Genomic DNA, 17,223 nt, shown 5'->3' with positions numbered 1-17,223 from the left:
GGAACATGATCTCGGGTTGACTCTGGAAACCTGTGTCCTGGGAACATGACTGAGGTTTGCTTCTGGAAACCTGTGTCCTGGGAACATGACTGTGGTTTGAATCTGGAACCCTGTGGCCTGGGAACATGACATCGGTTGGATTCTGGAATCCTGTGGCCTGGGAACAAGACTGAGGTTTGATTGTGCAACCCTCTGGCCTGGGAACATGACTGTGGTTTGATTCTGAAACCCTGTGGCCTGGGAAAATGACTGAGGTTTGTTTCTGGAAGCCTGTTCCCTGGGAACATGACTGAGGTTGGATTCTGGACACCTGTGTTCTGGGAAATTGAATGAGGTTTGATTGTTGAAACCTGTGCCCTGCGAACATGACTGAGGTTTGATAATGGAAACATGTGTCCTGGGAATATGACTGAGGTTTGATTCTGGAAACCTGTGGCCTGGGATAATGACTGAGGTTTCATTGTGGAAACATGTGGCCTGGGATCATGACTGAGGTTTGATGGTGGACCACTCTTGACTGGCAAAATGACTGAGGCTGGATTTTGAAACCCTGTGGCCTGGCAACATGACTGAAGCCTGATTCTGAAACCTTGTGGCCTGGGAACATGAGAAAGGTTTGATTCTGGAACCCTGTGGCTTGGGAATATGTCTGAGGTTTGATGGTGGAAACCTGTGGCCTGGCAACATGACTGAGGTTTGTTACTGGAACCCTGTTCCCTGGGAACATGAGTGAGGTTTGCTTCTGGACACCTTTGTCCTGGGAATATGACTGTGCTTTGATTGTGGAAACCTGTGGCCTGCGAACATGACTGAGGTTTGATTCTGGAACCATGTGTCATGGCAATATGACTGAGGTTTGATTCTGGAAATCTGTGTCCTGGGAACTTGACTGAGGTTTGATGGCAGAAACCTGTGGACTGGCGACATGACTGAGGTTTGATTGTAGAACCCTCTGTCCTGGAAACATGACTGCGACCTGATACTTGAAACCCATGGCCTGGGAACTTGACATTGGTTTGATTCTGGAACCCTGTGGCCAGGGAACATGACAGAGGCGTGATTCTGGAATCCTGTGGCCTGGGAACATGACATCTGTTTAGATTGTGGAATACTGTGCCATGGGAACCTGACTGAGGCTTGGTTCTGGAACCCTGTGCACTGGGAACATGACTGAGGTTTTATTCTGGAATCCTGTGGCCTGGGAATATAACTGAGGATTGATACTGGAACCCTGTTGCCTGGGAACATTACATCAGTGGATTCTGGAACCCTGTGGCTGGGGAACATGAGAACGGTTTGATTCTGGAACCCTGTGGCCTGGGAACATGTCTGAGGTTTGATGGTGGAAACCTGTGGCTTGGCAACATGACTGAGGTTTGTTCCTGGAACCCTGTTCCCTGGGAACATGACTGAGGTTTGATTCCGGAACCCTGTAGCCTGGGAACATAACTGAGGATTAATTCTGGAACCCTGTGGCCTGGGAACATGACATCGGTGGATTCTGGAACCCTGTGGCCTGGGAACATGACATCGGTGGATTCTGGAACCCTCTGGCCAGGGAACATGAGAACGGTTTGATTCTGGAACCCTGTGTCCTGGAAACTTGTCTGAGGTTTGATGGTGGAAACCTGTGACCAGGCAACATGACTGAGGGTTCATGGTGGAACCCTGTGGCCTGGAAAGATGACTTAGGTTTGATTGTGGAACACTCTGGCCTGGGAACATGACTGAGGCTTGCTGGTGGAACCGTGGCCTAGCAAAAGGACTGAGGTTTGATTGTGGAACCCTCTGGCCTGGGAATATGACTGAGGTTTAGTTGTGGTACCCTGTGGCCTGAGAACATGACTGGGATTTTATTTTTGAAACCTGTGTCCAGGGAACATGACTGAGGTTTGATTCTGGAACCCTGGGTCCTGGGAACATGACTGAGGTTTGAATCTGGAACCATGTGGCCTGGGAATATGACTGAGGTTTGATTCTGGAAACCATTGGCCTGGGAACATGCCTGATGTGAGATTGTGGAATCCTGTGGCTTGGGAACATGACATCGGTTTGGATTCTGGTACCCTGTTGCCTGGGAACATGAAATCGGATTGATTCTGGAAACCTGTGGCCTGGGAATATGAGTGAGGTTTGATTCTGGAACCATGTGGCCTGGGAACATGACATCTGTTTAGTTTGTGGAATACTGTGCCCCGGTAACCTGACTGAGCCTTGGTTCTGGAACCCTGTGGACTGGGAACATGACTGAGGTTTGAATCTGGAACCCTGTAGCCAGGGAACATAACTGAGGATTGATTCTGGAACCCTGTGGCCTGGGAACATGACATCGGTGGATTCTGGAACCCTGTGGCCAGGGAACATGAGAACGGTTTGATTCTGGAACCCTGTGTCCTGGAAACTTGTCTGAGGTTTGATGGTGGAAACCTCTGACCTGGCAACATGACTGAGGTTTAATTCTGGAAGACTGTGGCCAGGGAACATGATCTCGGGTTGACTCTGGAAACCTGTGTCCTGGGAACATGACTGAGGTTTGCTTCTGGAAACCTGTGGCCTGGGAACATGGCTGAGGTTTGATTGTGGAACCCCCTGGCCTGGGAACATGACTGTGGTTTGAATCTGGAACCCTGTGGCCTGGGAACATGACATCGGTTGGATTCTGGAATCCTGTGGCCTGGGAACAAGACTGAGGTTTGATTGTGCAACCCTCTGGCCTGGGAACATGACTGTGGTTTGATTCTGAAACCCTGTGGCCTGGGAAAATGACTGAGGTTTGTTTCTGGAAGCCTGTTCCCTGGGAACATGACTGAGGTTGGATTCTGGACACCTGTGTTCTGGGAAATTGAATGAGGTTTGATTGTTGAAACCTGTGCCCTGCGAACATGACTGAGGTTTGATAATGGAAACATGTGTCCTGGGAATATGACTGAGGTTTGATTCTGGAAACCTGTGGCCTGGGATAATGACTGAGGTTTCATTGTGGAAACATGTGGCCTGGGATCATGACTGAGGTTTGATGGTGGACCACTCTTGACTGGCAAAATGACTGAGGCTGGATTTTGAAACCCTGTGGCCTGGCAACATGACTGAAGCCTGATTCTGAAACCTTGTGGCCTGGGAACATGAGAAAGGTTTGATTCTGGAACCCTGTGGCTTGGGAATATGTCTGAGGTTTGATGGTGGAAACCTGTGGCCTGGCAACATGACTGAGGTTTGTTACTGGAACCCTGTTCCCTGGGAACATGAGTGAGGTTTGCTTCTGGACACCTTTGTCCTGGGAATATGACTGTGCTTTGATTGTGGAAACCTGTGGCCTGCGAACATGACTGAGGTTTGATTCTGGAACCATGTGTCATGGGAATATGACTGAGGTTTGATTCTGGAAATCTGTGGCCTGGGAACTTGACTGAGGTTTGATGGCAGAAACCTGTGGACTGGCGACATGACTGAGGTTTGATTGTAGAACCCTCTGTCCTGGAAACATGACTGCGACCTGATACTTGAAACCCATGGCCTGGGAACTTGACATTGGTTTGATTCTGGAACCCTGTGGCCAAGGAACATGACAGAGGCGTGATTCTGGAATCCTGTGGCCTGGGAACATGACATCTGTTTAGATTGTGGAATACTGTGCCATGGGAACCTGACTGAGGCTTGGTTCTGGAACCCTGTGCACTGGGAACATGACTGAGGTTTTATTCTGGAATCCTGTGGCCTGGGAACATGACATCAGTGGATTCTGGAACCCTGTGGCCTGGGAACATGAGAACGGTTTGATTCTGGAACCCTATGGCCTGGGAACATGTCTGAGGTTTCATGGTGGAAACTTGTGGCTTGGCAACATGACTGAGGTTTGTTACTGGAACCCTGTTCCCTGGGAACATGACTGAGGTTTGATTCTGGACACCTTTGTGCTGGGAACATGACTGTGGTTTGATTGTGGAACCATGGGTCCTGCAAACATGACTGAGGTTTGATTCTGGAACCATGTGACCTGGGAATATGACTGCGGTTTGATTCTGGAAATCTGTGTCCTGGGAACTTGACTGAGGTTTGATGGCAGAAACCTGTGGACTGGCAACATGACTGAGGTTTGACTGTAGAACCCTGTGCCCTGGAAACATGACTGCGGCCTGGTACTGGAAACCCATGGCCTAGGAACTTGACATTGGTTTGATTCTGGAACCCTGTGGCCTGGGAACATGACTGAGGCGTGATTCTGGAAACCTGTGGCCTGGGAACATGACATCTGTTTAGATTGTGGAATACTGTGCCCTGGGAACCTGACTGAAGGCTTGGTTCTGGAACCCTGTGCACTGGGAACATGACTGAGGATTGATTCTGGGACCATGTGGCCTGGGTATATGACTGTGGTTTGATTCTGGAGGGCATTGTCCTGGGAACATGACTTATGTTAGATTGTGGAATCCTGTGGCCTGGGAACATGACATCGGTTTGGATTCTGGTACCCTGTTGCCTGGGAACATGAAATCGGTTTGATTGTGGAAACCTGTGGTCTGGCAATATGACTGAGGTTTGATGGTGGTACCCTATGGCCTGGCAACATGACTGAGGTTTAATTCTGGATGCTTGTGGCCTGGGAACATGACAGAGGCATGATTCTGGAATCCTGTGGCCTGGGAATATGACATCTGTTTAGATTGTGGAATACTGTGCCATGGGAACCTGACTGAGGCTTGGTTCTGGAACCCTGTGGACTGGGAACATGACTGAGGTTTTATTCTGGAACCCTGTAGACTGGGAATATAACTGAGGATTGATACTGGAACCCTGTTGCCTGGGAACATTACATCAGTGGATTCTGGAACCCTGTGGCCGGGGAACATGAGAACGGTTTGATTCTGGAACCCTGTGGCCTGGGAACATGTCTGAGGTTTGATGGTGGAAACCTGTGGCTTGGCAACATGACTGAGGTTTGTTCCTGGAACCCTGTTCCCTGGGAACATGACTGAGGTTTGATTCCGGAACCCTGTAGCCTGGGAACATGACATCGGTGGATTCTGGAACCCTGTGGCCTGGGAACATTACATCGGTGGATTCTGGAACCCTGTGGCCTGGGAACATTACATCGGTGGATTCTGGAACCCTGTGGCCAGGGAACATGAGAACGGTTTGATTCTGGAACCCTGTGTCCTGGAAACTTGTCTGAGGTTTGATGGTGGAAACCTGTGACCAGGCAACATGACTGAGGGTTCATGGTGGAACCCTGTGGCCTGGAAAGATGACTTAGGTTTGATTGTGGAACACTCTGGCCTGGGAACATGACTGAGGCTTGCTGGTGGAACCGTGGCCTAGCAAAAGGACTGAGGTTTGATTGTGGAACCCTCTGGCCTGGGAATATGACTGAGGTTTAGTTGTGGTACCCTGTGGCCTGAGAACATGACTGGGATTTTATTTTTGAAACCTGTGTCCAGGGAACATGACTGAGGTTTGATTCTGGAACCCTGGGTCCTGGGAACATGACTGAGGTTTGAATCTGGAACCATGTGGCCTGGGAATATGACTGAGGTTTGATTCTGGAAACCATTGGCCTGGGAACATGCCTGATGTGAGATTGTGGAATCCTGTGGCTTGGGAACATGACATCGGTTTGGATTCTGGTACCCTGTTGCCTGGGAACATGAAATCGGATTGATTCTGGAAACCTGTGGCCTGGGAATATGAGTGAGGTTTGATTCTGGAACCATGTGGCCTGGGAACATGACATCTGTTTAGTTTGTGGAATACTGTGCCCCGGTAACCTGACTGAGCCTTGGTTCTGGAACCCTGTGGACTGGGAACATGACTGAGGTTTGAATCTGGAACCCTGTAGCCAGGGAACATAACTGAGGATTGATTCTGGAACCCTGTGGCCTGGGAACATGACATCGGTGGATTCTGGAACCCTGTGGCCAGGGAACATGAGAACGGTTTGATTCTGGAACCCTGTGTCCTGGAAACTTGTCTGAGGTTTGATGGTGGAAACCTCTGACCTGGCAACATGACTGAGGTTTAATTCTGGAAGACTGTGGCCAGGGAACATGATCTCGGGTTGACTCTGGAAACCTGTGTCCTGGGAACATGACTGAGGTTTGCTTCTGGAAACCTGTGGCCTGGGAACATGGCTGAGGTTTGATTGTGGAACCCCCTGGCCTGGGAACATGACTGTGGTTTGAATCTGGAACCCTGTGGCCTGGGAACATGACATCGGTTGGATTCTGGAATCCTGTGGCCTGGGAACAAGACTGAGGTTTGATTGTGCAACCCTCTGGCCTGGGAACATGACTGTGGTTTGATTCTGAAACCCTGTGGCCTGGGAAAATGACTGAGGTTTGTTTCTGGAAGCCTGTTCCCTGGGAACATGACTGAGGTTGGATTCTGGACACCTGTGTTCTGGGAAATTGAATGAGGTTTGATTGTTGAAACCTGTGCCCTGCGAACATGACTGAGGTTTGATAATGGAAACATGTGTCCTGGGAATATGACTGAGGTTTGATTCTGGAAACCTGTGGCCTGGGATAATGACTGAGGTTTCATTGTGGAAACATGTGGCCTGGGATCATGACTGAGGTTTGATGGTGGACCACTCTTGACTGGCAAAATGACTGAGGCTGGATTTTGAAACCCTGTGGCCTGGCAACATGACTGAAGCCTGATTCTGAAACCCTGTGGCCTGGGAACATGAGAAAGGTTTGATTCTGGAACCCTGTGGCTTGGGAATATGTCTGAGGTTTGATGGTGGAAACCTGTGGCCTGGCAACATGACTGAGGTTTGTTACTGGAACCCTGTTCCCTGGGAACATGAGTGAGGTTTGCTTCTGGACACCTTTGTCCTGGGAACATGACTGTGCTTTGATTGTGGAAACCTGTGGCCTGCGAACATGACTGAGGTTTGATTCTGGAACCATGTGTCATGGGAATATGACTGAGGTTTGATTCTGGAAATCTGTGGCCTGGGAACTCGACTGAGGTTTGATGGCAGAAACCTGTGGACTGGCGACATGACTGAGGTTTGATTGTAGAACCCTCTGTCCTGGAAACATGACTGCGACCTGATACTTGAAACCCATGGCCTGGGAACTTGACATTGGTTTGATTCTGGAACCCTGTGGCCAGGGAACATGACAGAGGCGTGATTCTGGAATCCTGTGGCCTGGGAACATGACATCTGTTTAGATTGTGGAATACTGTGCCATGGGAACCTGACTGAGGCTTGGTTCTGGAACCCTGTGCACTGGGAACATGACTGAGGTTTTATTCTGGAATCCTGTGGCCTGGGAACATGACATCAGTGGATTCTGGAACCCTGTGGCCTGGGAACATGAGAACGGTTTGATTCTGGAACCCTATGGCCTGGGAACATGTCTGAGGTTTCATGGTGGAAACCTGTGGCTTGGCAACATGACTTGAGGTTTCTTACTGGAACCCTGTTCCCTGGGAACATGACTGAGGTTTGATTCTGGACACCTTTGTGCTGGGAACATGACTGTGGTTTGATTGTGGAACCATGGGTCCTGCAAACATGACTGAGGTTTGATTCTGGAACCATGTGACCTGGGAATATGACTGCGGTTTGATTCTGGAAATCTGTGTCCTGGGAACTTGACTGAGGTTTGATGGCAGAAACCTGTGGACTGGCAACATGACTGAGGCGTGATTCTGGAAACCTGTGGCCTGGGAACATGACATCTGTTTAGATTGTGGAATACTGTGCCCTGGGAACCTGACTGAAGGCTTGGTTCTGGAATCCTGTGGACTGGGAACATGACTGAGGATTGATTCTGGGACCATGTGGCCTGGGTATATGACTGTGGTTTGATTCTGGAGGGCATTGTCCTGGGAACATGACTTATGTTAGATTGTGGAATCCTGTGGCCTGGGAACATGACATCGGTTTGGATTCTGGTACCCTGTTGCCTGGGAACATGAAATCGGTTTGATTGTGGAAACCTGTGGTCTGGCAATATGACTGAGGTTTGATGGTGGTACCCTATGGCCTGGCAACATGACTGAGGTTTAATTCTGGATGCTTGTGGCCTGGGAACATGACTGAGGCGTGATTCTGGAATCCTGGGGCCTGGGAATATGACATCTGTTTAGATTGTGGAATACTGTGCCCTGGGAACCTAACTGAGGCTTGGTTCTGGAACCCTGTGGACTGGGAACATGACTGAGGTTTTATTCTGGAACCCTGTAGACTGGGAATATAACTGAGGATTGATACTGGAACCCTGTTGCCTGGGAACATTACATCAGTGGATTCTGGAACCCTGTGGCTGGGGAACATGAGAACGGTTTGATTCTGGAACCCTGTGGCCTGGGAACATGTCTGAGGTTTGATGGTGGAAACCTGTGGCTTGGCAACATGACTGAGGTTTGTTCCTGGAACCCTGTTCCCTGGGAACATGACTGAGGTTTGATTCCGGAACCCTGTAGCCTGGGAACATAACTGAGGATTAATTCTGGAACCCTGTGGCCTGGGAACATGACATCGGTGGATTCTGGAACCCTGTGGCCTGGGAACATGACATCGGTGGATTCTGGAACCCTCTGGCCAGGGAACATGAGAACGGTTTGATTCTGGAACCCTGTGTCCTGGAAACTTGTCTGAGGTTTGATGGTGGAAACCTGTGACCAGGCAACATGACTGAGGGTTGATGGTGGAACCCTGTGGCCTGGAAAGATGACTTAGGTTTGATTGTGGAACACTCTGGCCTGGGAACATGACTGAGGCTTGCTGGTGGAACCGTGGCCTAGCAAAAGGACTGAGGTTTGATTGTGGAACCCTCTGGCCTGGGAATATGACTGAGGTTTAGTTGTGGTACCCTGTGGCCTGAGAACATGACTGGGATTTTATTTTTGAAACCTGTGTCCAGGGAACATGACTGAGGTTTGATTCTGGAACCCTGGGTCCTGGGAACATGACTGAGGTTTGAATCTGGAACCATGTGGCCTGGGAATATGACTGAGGTTTGATTCTGGAAACCATTGGCCTGGGAACATGCCTGATGTGAGATTGTGGAATCCTGTGGCTTGGGAACATGACATCGGTTTGGATTCTGGTACCCTGTTGCCTGGGAACATGAAATCGGATTGATTCTGGAAACCTGTGGCCTGGGAATATGAGTGAGGTTTGATTCTGGAACCATGTGGCCTGGGAACATGACATCTGTTTAGTTTGTGGAATACTGTGCCCCGGTAACCTGACTGAGCCTTGGTTCTGGAACCCTGTGGACTGGGAACATGACTGAGGTTTGAATCTGGAACCCTGTAGCCAGGGAACATAACTGAGGATTGATTCTGGAACCCTGTGGCCTGGGAACATGACATCGGTGGATTCTGGAACCCTGTGGCCAGGGAACATGAGAACGGTTTGATTCTGGAACCCTGTGTCCTGGAAACTTGTCTGAGGTTTGATGGTGGAAACCTCTGACCTGGCAACATGACTGAGGTTTAATTCTGGAAGACTGTGGCCAGGGAACATGATCTCGGGTTGACTCTGGAAACCTGTGTCCTGGGAACATGACTGAGGTTTGCTTCTGGAAACCTGTGGCCTGGGAACATGGCTGAGGTTTGATTGTGGAACCCCCTGGCCTGGGAACATGACTGTGGTTTGAATCTGGAACCCTGTGGCCTGGGAACATGACATCGGTTGGATTCTGGAATCCTGTGGCCTGGGAACAAGACTGAGGTTTGATTGTGCAACCCTCTGGCCTGGGAACATGACTGTGGTTTGATTCTGAAACCCTGTGGCCTGGGAAAATGACTGAGGTTTGTTTCTGGAAGCCTGTTCCCTGGGAACATGACTGAGGTTGGATTCTGGACACCTGTGTTCTGGGAAATTGAATGAGGTTTGATTGTTGAAACCTGTGCCCTGCGAACATGACTGAGGTTTGATAATGGAAACATGTGTCCTGGGAATATGACTGAGGTTTGATTCTGGAAACCTGTGGCCTGGGATAATGACTGAGGTTTCATTGTGGAAACATGTGGCCTGGGATCATGACTGAGGTTTGATGGTGGACCACTCTTGACTGGCAAAATGACTGAGGCTGGATTTTGAAACCCTGTGGCCTGGCAACATGACTGAAGCCTGATTCTGAAACCCTGTGGCCTGGGAACATGAGAAAGGTTTGATTCTGGAACCCTGTGGCTTGGGAATATGTCTGAGGTTTGATGGTGGAAACCTGTGGCCTGGCAACATGACTGAGGTTTGTTACTGGAACCCTGTTCCCTGGGAACATGAGTGAGGTTTGCTTCTGGACACCTTTGTCCTGGGAACATGACTGTGCTTTGATTGTGGAAACCTGTGGCCTGCGAACATGACTGAGGTTTGATTCTGGAACCATGTGTCATGGGAATATGACTGAGGTTTGATTCTGGAAATCTGTGGCCTGGGAACTCGACTGAGGTTTGATGGCAGAAACCTGTGGACTGGCGACATGACTGAGGTTTGATTGTAGAACCCTCTGTCCTGGAAACATGACTGCGACCTGATACTTGAAACCCATGGCCTGGGAACTTGACATTGGTTTGATTCTGGAACCCTGTGGCCAGGGAACATGACAGAGGCGTGATTCTGGAATCCTGTGGCCTGGGAACATGACATCTGTTTAGATTGTGGAATACTGTGCCATGGGAACCTGACTGAGGCTTGGTTCTGGAACCCTGTGCACTGGGAACATGACTGAGGTTTTATTCTGGAATCCTGTGGCCTGGGAACATGACATCAGTGGATTCTGGAACCCTGTGGCCTGGGAACATGAGAACGGTTTGATTCTGGAACCCTATGGCCTGGGAACATGTCTGAGGTTTCATGGTGGAAACCTGTGGCTTGGCAACATGACTGAGGTTTGTTACTGGAACCCTGTTCCCTGGGAACATGACTGAGGTTTGATTCTGGACACCTTTGTGCTGGGAACATGACTGTGGTTTGATTGTGGAACCATGGGTCCTGCAAACATGACTGAGGTTTGATTCTGGAACCATGTGACCTGGGAATATGACTGCGGTTTGATTCTGGAAATCTGTGTCCTGGGAACTTGACTGAGGTTTGATGGCAGAAACCTGTGGACTGGCAACATGACTGAGGCGTGATTCTGGAAACCTGTGGCCTGGGAACATGACATCTGTTTAGATTGTGGAATACTGTGCCCTGGGAACCTGACTGAAGGCTTGGTTCTGGAATCCTGTGGACTGGGAACATGACTGAGGATTGATTCTGGGACCATGTGGCCTGGGTATATGACTGTGGTTTGATTCTGGAGGGCATTGTCCTGGGAACATGACTTATGTTAGATTGTGGAATCCTGTGGCCTGGGAACATGACATCGGTTTGGATTCTGGTACCCTGTTGCCTGGGAACATGAAATCGGTTTGATTGTGGAAACCTGTGGTCTGGCAATATGACTGAGGTTTGATGGTGGTACCCTATGGCCTGGCAACATGACTGAGGTTTAATTCTGGATGCTTGTGGCCTGGGAACATGACTGAGGCGTGATTCTGGAATCCTGTGGCCTGGGAATATGACATCTGTTTAGATTGTGGAATACTGTGCCCTGGGAACCTAACTGAGGCTTGGTTCTGGAACCCTGTGGACTGGGAACATGACTGAGGTTTTATTCTGGAACCCTGTAGACTGGGAATATAACTGAGGATTGATACTGGAACCCTGTTGCCTGGGAACATTACATCAGTGGATTCTGGAACCCTGTGGCTGGGGAACATGAGAACGGTTTGATTCTGGAACCCTGTGGCCTGGGAACATGTCTGAGGTTTGATGGTGGAAACCTGTGGCTTGGCAACATGACTGAGGTTTGTTCCTGGAACCCTGTTCCCTGGGAACATGACTGAGGTTTGATTCCGGAACCCTGTAGCCTGGGAACATAACTGAGGATTAATTCTGGAACCCTGTGGCCTGGGAACATGACATCGGTGGATTCTGGAACCCTGTGGCCTGGGAACATTACATCGGTGGATTCTGGAACCCTCTGGCCAGGGAACATGAGAACGGTTTGATTCTGGAACCCTGTGTCCTGGAAACTTGTCTGAGGTTTGATGGTGGAAACCTGTGACCAGGCAACATGACTGAGGGTTGATGGTGGAACCCTGTGGCCTGGAAAGATGACTTAGGTTTGATTGTGGAACACTCTGGCCTGGGAACATGACTGAGGCTTGCTGGTGGAACCGTGGCCTAGCAAAAGGACTGAGGTTTGATTGTGGAACCCTCTGGCCTGGGAATATGACTGAGGTTTAGTTGTGGTACCCTGTGGCCTGAGAACATGACTGGGATTTTATTTTTGAAACCTGTGTCCAGGGAACATGACTGAGGTTTGATTCTGGAACCCTGGGTCCTGGGAACATGACTGAGGTTTGAATCTGGAACCATGTGGCCTGGGAATATGACTGAGGTTTGATTCTGGAAACCATTGGCCTGGGAACATGCCTGATGTGAGATTGTGGAATCCTGTGGCTTGGGAACATGACATCGGTTTGGATTCTGGTACCCTGTTGCCTGGGAACATGAAATCGGATTGATTCTGGAAACCTGTGGCCTGGGAATATGAGTGAGGTTTGATTCTGGAACCATGTGGCCTGGGAACATGACATCTGTTTAGTTTGTGGAATACTGTGCCCCGGTAACCTGACTGAGCCTTGGTTCTGGAAACCCTGTGGACTGGGAACATGACTGAGGTTTGATTCTGGAACCCTGTAGCCAGGGAACATAACTGAGGATTGATTCTGGAACCCTGTGGCCTGGGAACATGACATCGGTGGATTCTGGAACCCTGTGGCCAGGGAACATGAGAACGGTTTGATTCTGGAACCCTGTGTCCTGGAAACTTGTCTGAGGTTTGATGGTGGAAACCTCTGACCTGGCAACATGACTGAGGTTTAATTCTGGAAGACTGTGGCCAGGGAACATGATATCGGGTTGACTCTGGAAACCTGTGTCCTGGGAACATGACTGAGGTTTGCTTCTGGAAACCTGTGGCCTGGGAACATGGCTGAGGTTTGATTGTGGAACCCCCTGGCCTGGGAACATGACTGTGGTTTGAATCTGGAACCCTGTGGCCTGGGAACATGACATCGGTTGGATTCTGGAATCCTGTGGCCTGGGAACAAGACTGAGGTTTGATTGTGCAACCCTCTGGCCTGGGAACATGACTGTGGTTTGATTCTGAAACCCTGTGGCCTGGGAAAATGACTGAGGTTTGTTTCTGGAAGCCTGTTCCCTGGGAACATGACTGAGGTTGGATTCTGGACACCTGTGTTCTGGGAAATTGAATGAGGTTTGATTGTTGAAACCTGTGCCCTGCGAACATGACTGAGGTTTGATAATGGAAACATGTGTCCTGGGAATATGACTGAGGTTTGATTCTGGAAACCTGTGGCCTGGGATAATGACTGAGGTTTCATTGTGGAAACATGTGGCCTGGGATCATGACTGAGGTTTGATGGTGGACCACTCTTGACTGGCAAAATGACTGAGGCTGGATTTTGGAACCCTGTGGCCTGGCAACATGACTGAAGCCTGATTCTGAAACCCTGTGGCCTGGGAACATGAGAAAGGTTTGATTCTGGAACCCTGTGGCTTGGGAATATGTCTGAGGTTTGATGGTGGAAACCTGTGGCCTGGCAACATGACTGAGGTTTGTTACTGGAACCCTGTTCCCTGGGAACATGAGTGAGGTTTGCTTCTGGACACCTTTGTCCTGGGAACATGACCGTGCTTTGATTGTGGAAACCTGTGGCCTGCGAACATGACTGAGGTTTGATTCTGGAACCATGTGTCATGGGAATATGACTGAGGTTTGATTCTGGAAATCTGTGGCCTGGGAACTTGACTGAGGTTTGATGGCAGAAACCTGTGGACTGGCGACATGACTGAGGTTTGATTGTAGAACCCTCTGTCCTGGAAACATGACTGCGACCTGATACTTGAAACCCATGGCCTGGGAACTTGACATTGGTTTGATTCTGGAACCCTGTGGCCAGGGAACATGACAGAGGCGTGATTCTGGAATCCTGTGGCCTGGGAACATGACATCTGTTTAGATTGTGGAATACTGTGCCATGGGAACCTGACTGAGGCTTGGTTCTGGAACCCTGTGCACTGGGAACATGACTGAGGTTTTATTCTGGAATCCTGTGGCCTGGGAACATGACATCAGTGGATTCTGGAACCCTGTGGCCTGGGAACATGAGAACGGTTTGATTCTGGAACCCTATGGCCTGGGAACATGTCTGAGGTTTCATGGTGGAAACCTGTGGCTTGGCAACATGACTGAGGTTTGTTACTGGAACCCTGTTCCCTGGGAACATGACTGAGGTTTGATTCTGGACACCTTTGTGCTGGGAACATGACTGTGGTTTGATTGTGGAACCATGGGTCCTGCAAACATGACTGAGGTTTGATTCTGGAACCATGTGACCTGGGAATATGACTGCGGTTTGATTCTGGAAATCTGTGTCCTGGGAACTTGACTGAGGTTTGATGGCAGAAACCTGTGGACTGGCAACATGACTGAGGTTTGACTGTAGAACCCTGTGCCCTGGAAACATGACTATGGCCTGGTACTGGAAACCCATGGCCTAGGAATTTGACATTGGTTTGATTCGGGAACACTGTGTCCTGGGAACATGACTGAGGTTTGAATCTGGAACCATGTGGCCTGGGAATATGACTGAGGTTTGATTCTGGAAACCATTGGCCTGGGAACATGCCTGATGTGAGATTGTGGAATCCTGTGGCTTGGGAACATGACATCGGTTTGGATTCTGGTACCCTGTTGCCTGGGAACATGAAATCGGATTGATTCTGGAAACCTGTGGCCTGGTAATATGAGTGAGGTTTGATTCTGTAACCATGTGGCCCGGGAACATGACATCTGTTTAGTTTGTGGAATACTGTGCCCCGGTAACCTGACTGAGCCTTGGTTCTGGAACCCTGTGGACTGGCAACATGACTGAGGTTTGATTGTAGAACCCTCTGTCCTGGAAACATGACTGCGACCTGATACTTGAAACCCATGGCCTGGGAACTAGACATTGGTTTGATTCTGGAACCCTGTGGCCAGGGAACATGACAGAGGCGTGATTCTGGAATCCTGTGGCCTTGGAACATGCCATCTGTTTAGATTGTGTAATACTGTGCCCTGGGAATCTGACTGAGGCTTGGATCTGGAACCCTGTGCACTGGGAACATGACTGAAGTTTTATTCTGGAATCCTGTGGCCTGGGAACATGACATCAGTGGATTCTGGAACCCTGTGGCCTGGGAACATGAGAACGGTTTGATTCTGGAACCCTGTGGCCTGGGAACATGTCTGAGGCGTGATTCTGGAATCCTGGGGCCTGGGAATATGACATCTGTTTAGATTGTGGAATACTGTGCCCTGGGAACCTAACTGAGGCTTGGTTCTGGAACCCTGTGGACTGGGAACATGACTGAGGTTTTATTCTGGAACCCTGTAGACTGGGAATATAACTGAGGATTGATACTGGAACCCTGTTGCCTGGGAACATTACATCAGTGGATTCTGGAACCCTGTGGCCGGGGAACATGAGAACGGTTTGATTCTGGAACCCTGTGGCCTGGGAACATGTCTGAGGTTTGATGGTGGAAACCTGTGGCTTGGCAACATGACTGAGGTTTGTTCCTGGAACCCTGTTCCCTGGGAACATGACTGAGGTTTGATTCCGGAACCCTGTAGCCTGGGAACATAACTGAGGATTAATTCTGGAAACCTGTGGCCTGGGAACATGACATCGGTGGATTCTGGAACCCTGTGGCCTGGGAACATTACATCGGTGGATTCTGGAACCCTGTGGCCAGGGAACATGAGAACGGTTTGATTCTGGAACCCTGTGTACTGGAAACTTGTCTGAGGTTTGATGGTGGAAACCTGTGACCAGGCAACATGACTGAGGGTTCATGGTGGAACCCTGTGGCCTGGAAAGATGACTTAGGTTTGATTGTGGAACACTCTGGCCTGGGAACATGACTGAGGCTTGCTGGTGGAACCGTGGCCTAGCAAAAGGACTGAGGTTTGATTGTGGAACCCTCTGGCCTGGGAATATGACTGAGGTTTAGTTGTGGTACCCTGTGGCCTGAGAACATGACTGGGATTTTATTTTTGAAACCTGTGTCCAGGGAACATGACTGAGGTTTGAATCTGGAACCATGTGGCCTGGGAATATGACTGAGGTTTGATTCTGGAAACCATTGGCCTGGGAACATGCCTGATGTGAGATTGTGGAATCCTGTGGCTTGGGAACATGACATCGGTTTGGATTCTGGTACTCTGTTGCCTGGGAACATGAAATCGGATTGATTCTGGAAACCTGTGGCCTGGGAATATGAGTGAGGTTTGATTCTGGAACCATGTGGCCTGGGAACATGACATCTGTTTAGTTTGTGGAATACTGTGCCCCGGTAACCTGACTGAGCCTTGGTTCTGGAACCCTGTGGACTGGGAACATGACTGAGGTTTGATTCTGGAACCCTGTAGCCAGGGAACATAACTGAGGATTGATTCTGGAACCCTGTGGCCTGGGAACATGACATCGGTGGATTCTGGAACCCTGTGGCCAGGGAACATGAGAACGGTTTGATTCTGGAACCCTGTGTCCTGGAAACTTGTCTGAGGTTTGATGGTGGAAACCTCTGACCTGGCAACATGACTGAGGTTTAATTCTGGAAGACTGTGGCCAGGGAACATGATCTCGGGTTGACTCTGGAAACCTGTGTCCTGGGAACATGACTGAGGTTTGCTTCTGGAAACCTGTGGCCTGGGAACATGGCTGAGGTTTGATTGTGGAACCCCCTGGCCTGGGAACATGACTGTGGTTTGAATCTGGAACCCTGTGGCCTGGGAACATGACATCGGTTGGATTCTGGAATCCTGTGGCCTGGGAACAAGACTGAGGTTTGATTGTGCAACCCTCTGGCCTGGGAACATGACTGTGGTTTGATTCTGAAACCCTGTGGCCTGGGAAAATGACTGAGGTTTGTTTCTGGAAGCCTGTTCCCTGGGAACATGACTGAGGTTGGATTCTGGACACCTGTGTTCTGGGAAATTGAATGAGGTTTGATTGTTGAAACCTGTGCCCTGCGAACATGACTGAGGTTTGATAATGGAAACATGTGTCCTGGGAATATGACTGAGGTTTGATTCTGGAAACCTGTGGCCTGGGATAATGACTGAGGTTTCATTGTGG

Source organism: Balaenoptera borealis (genome assembly GCF_965194805.1).
Source record: "Balaenoptera borealis genome assembly, chromosome: 19".
Taxonomy (NCBI): domain Eukaryota; kingdom Metazoa; phylum Chordata; class Mammalia; order Artiodactyla; family Balaenopteridae; genus Balaenoptera; species Balaenoptera borealis.
The sequence above is the reverse complement of the archived record's forward strand: the minus strand, read 5'-3'. Positions refer to the sequence as shown.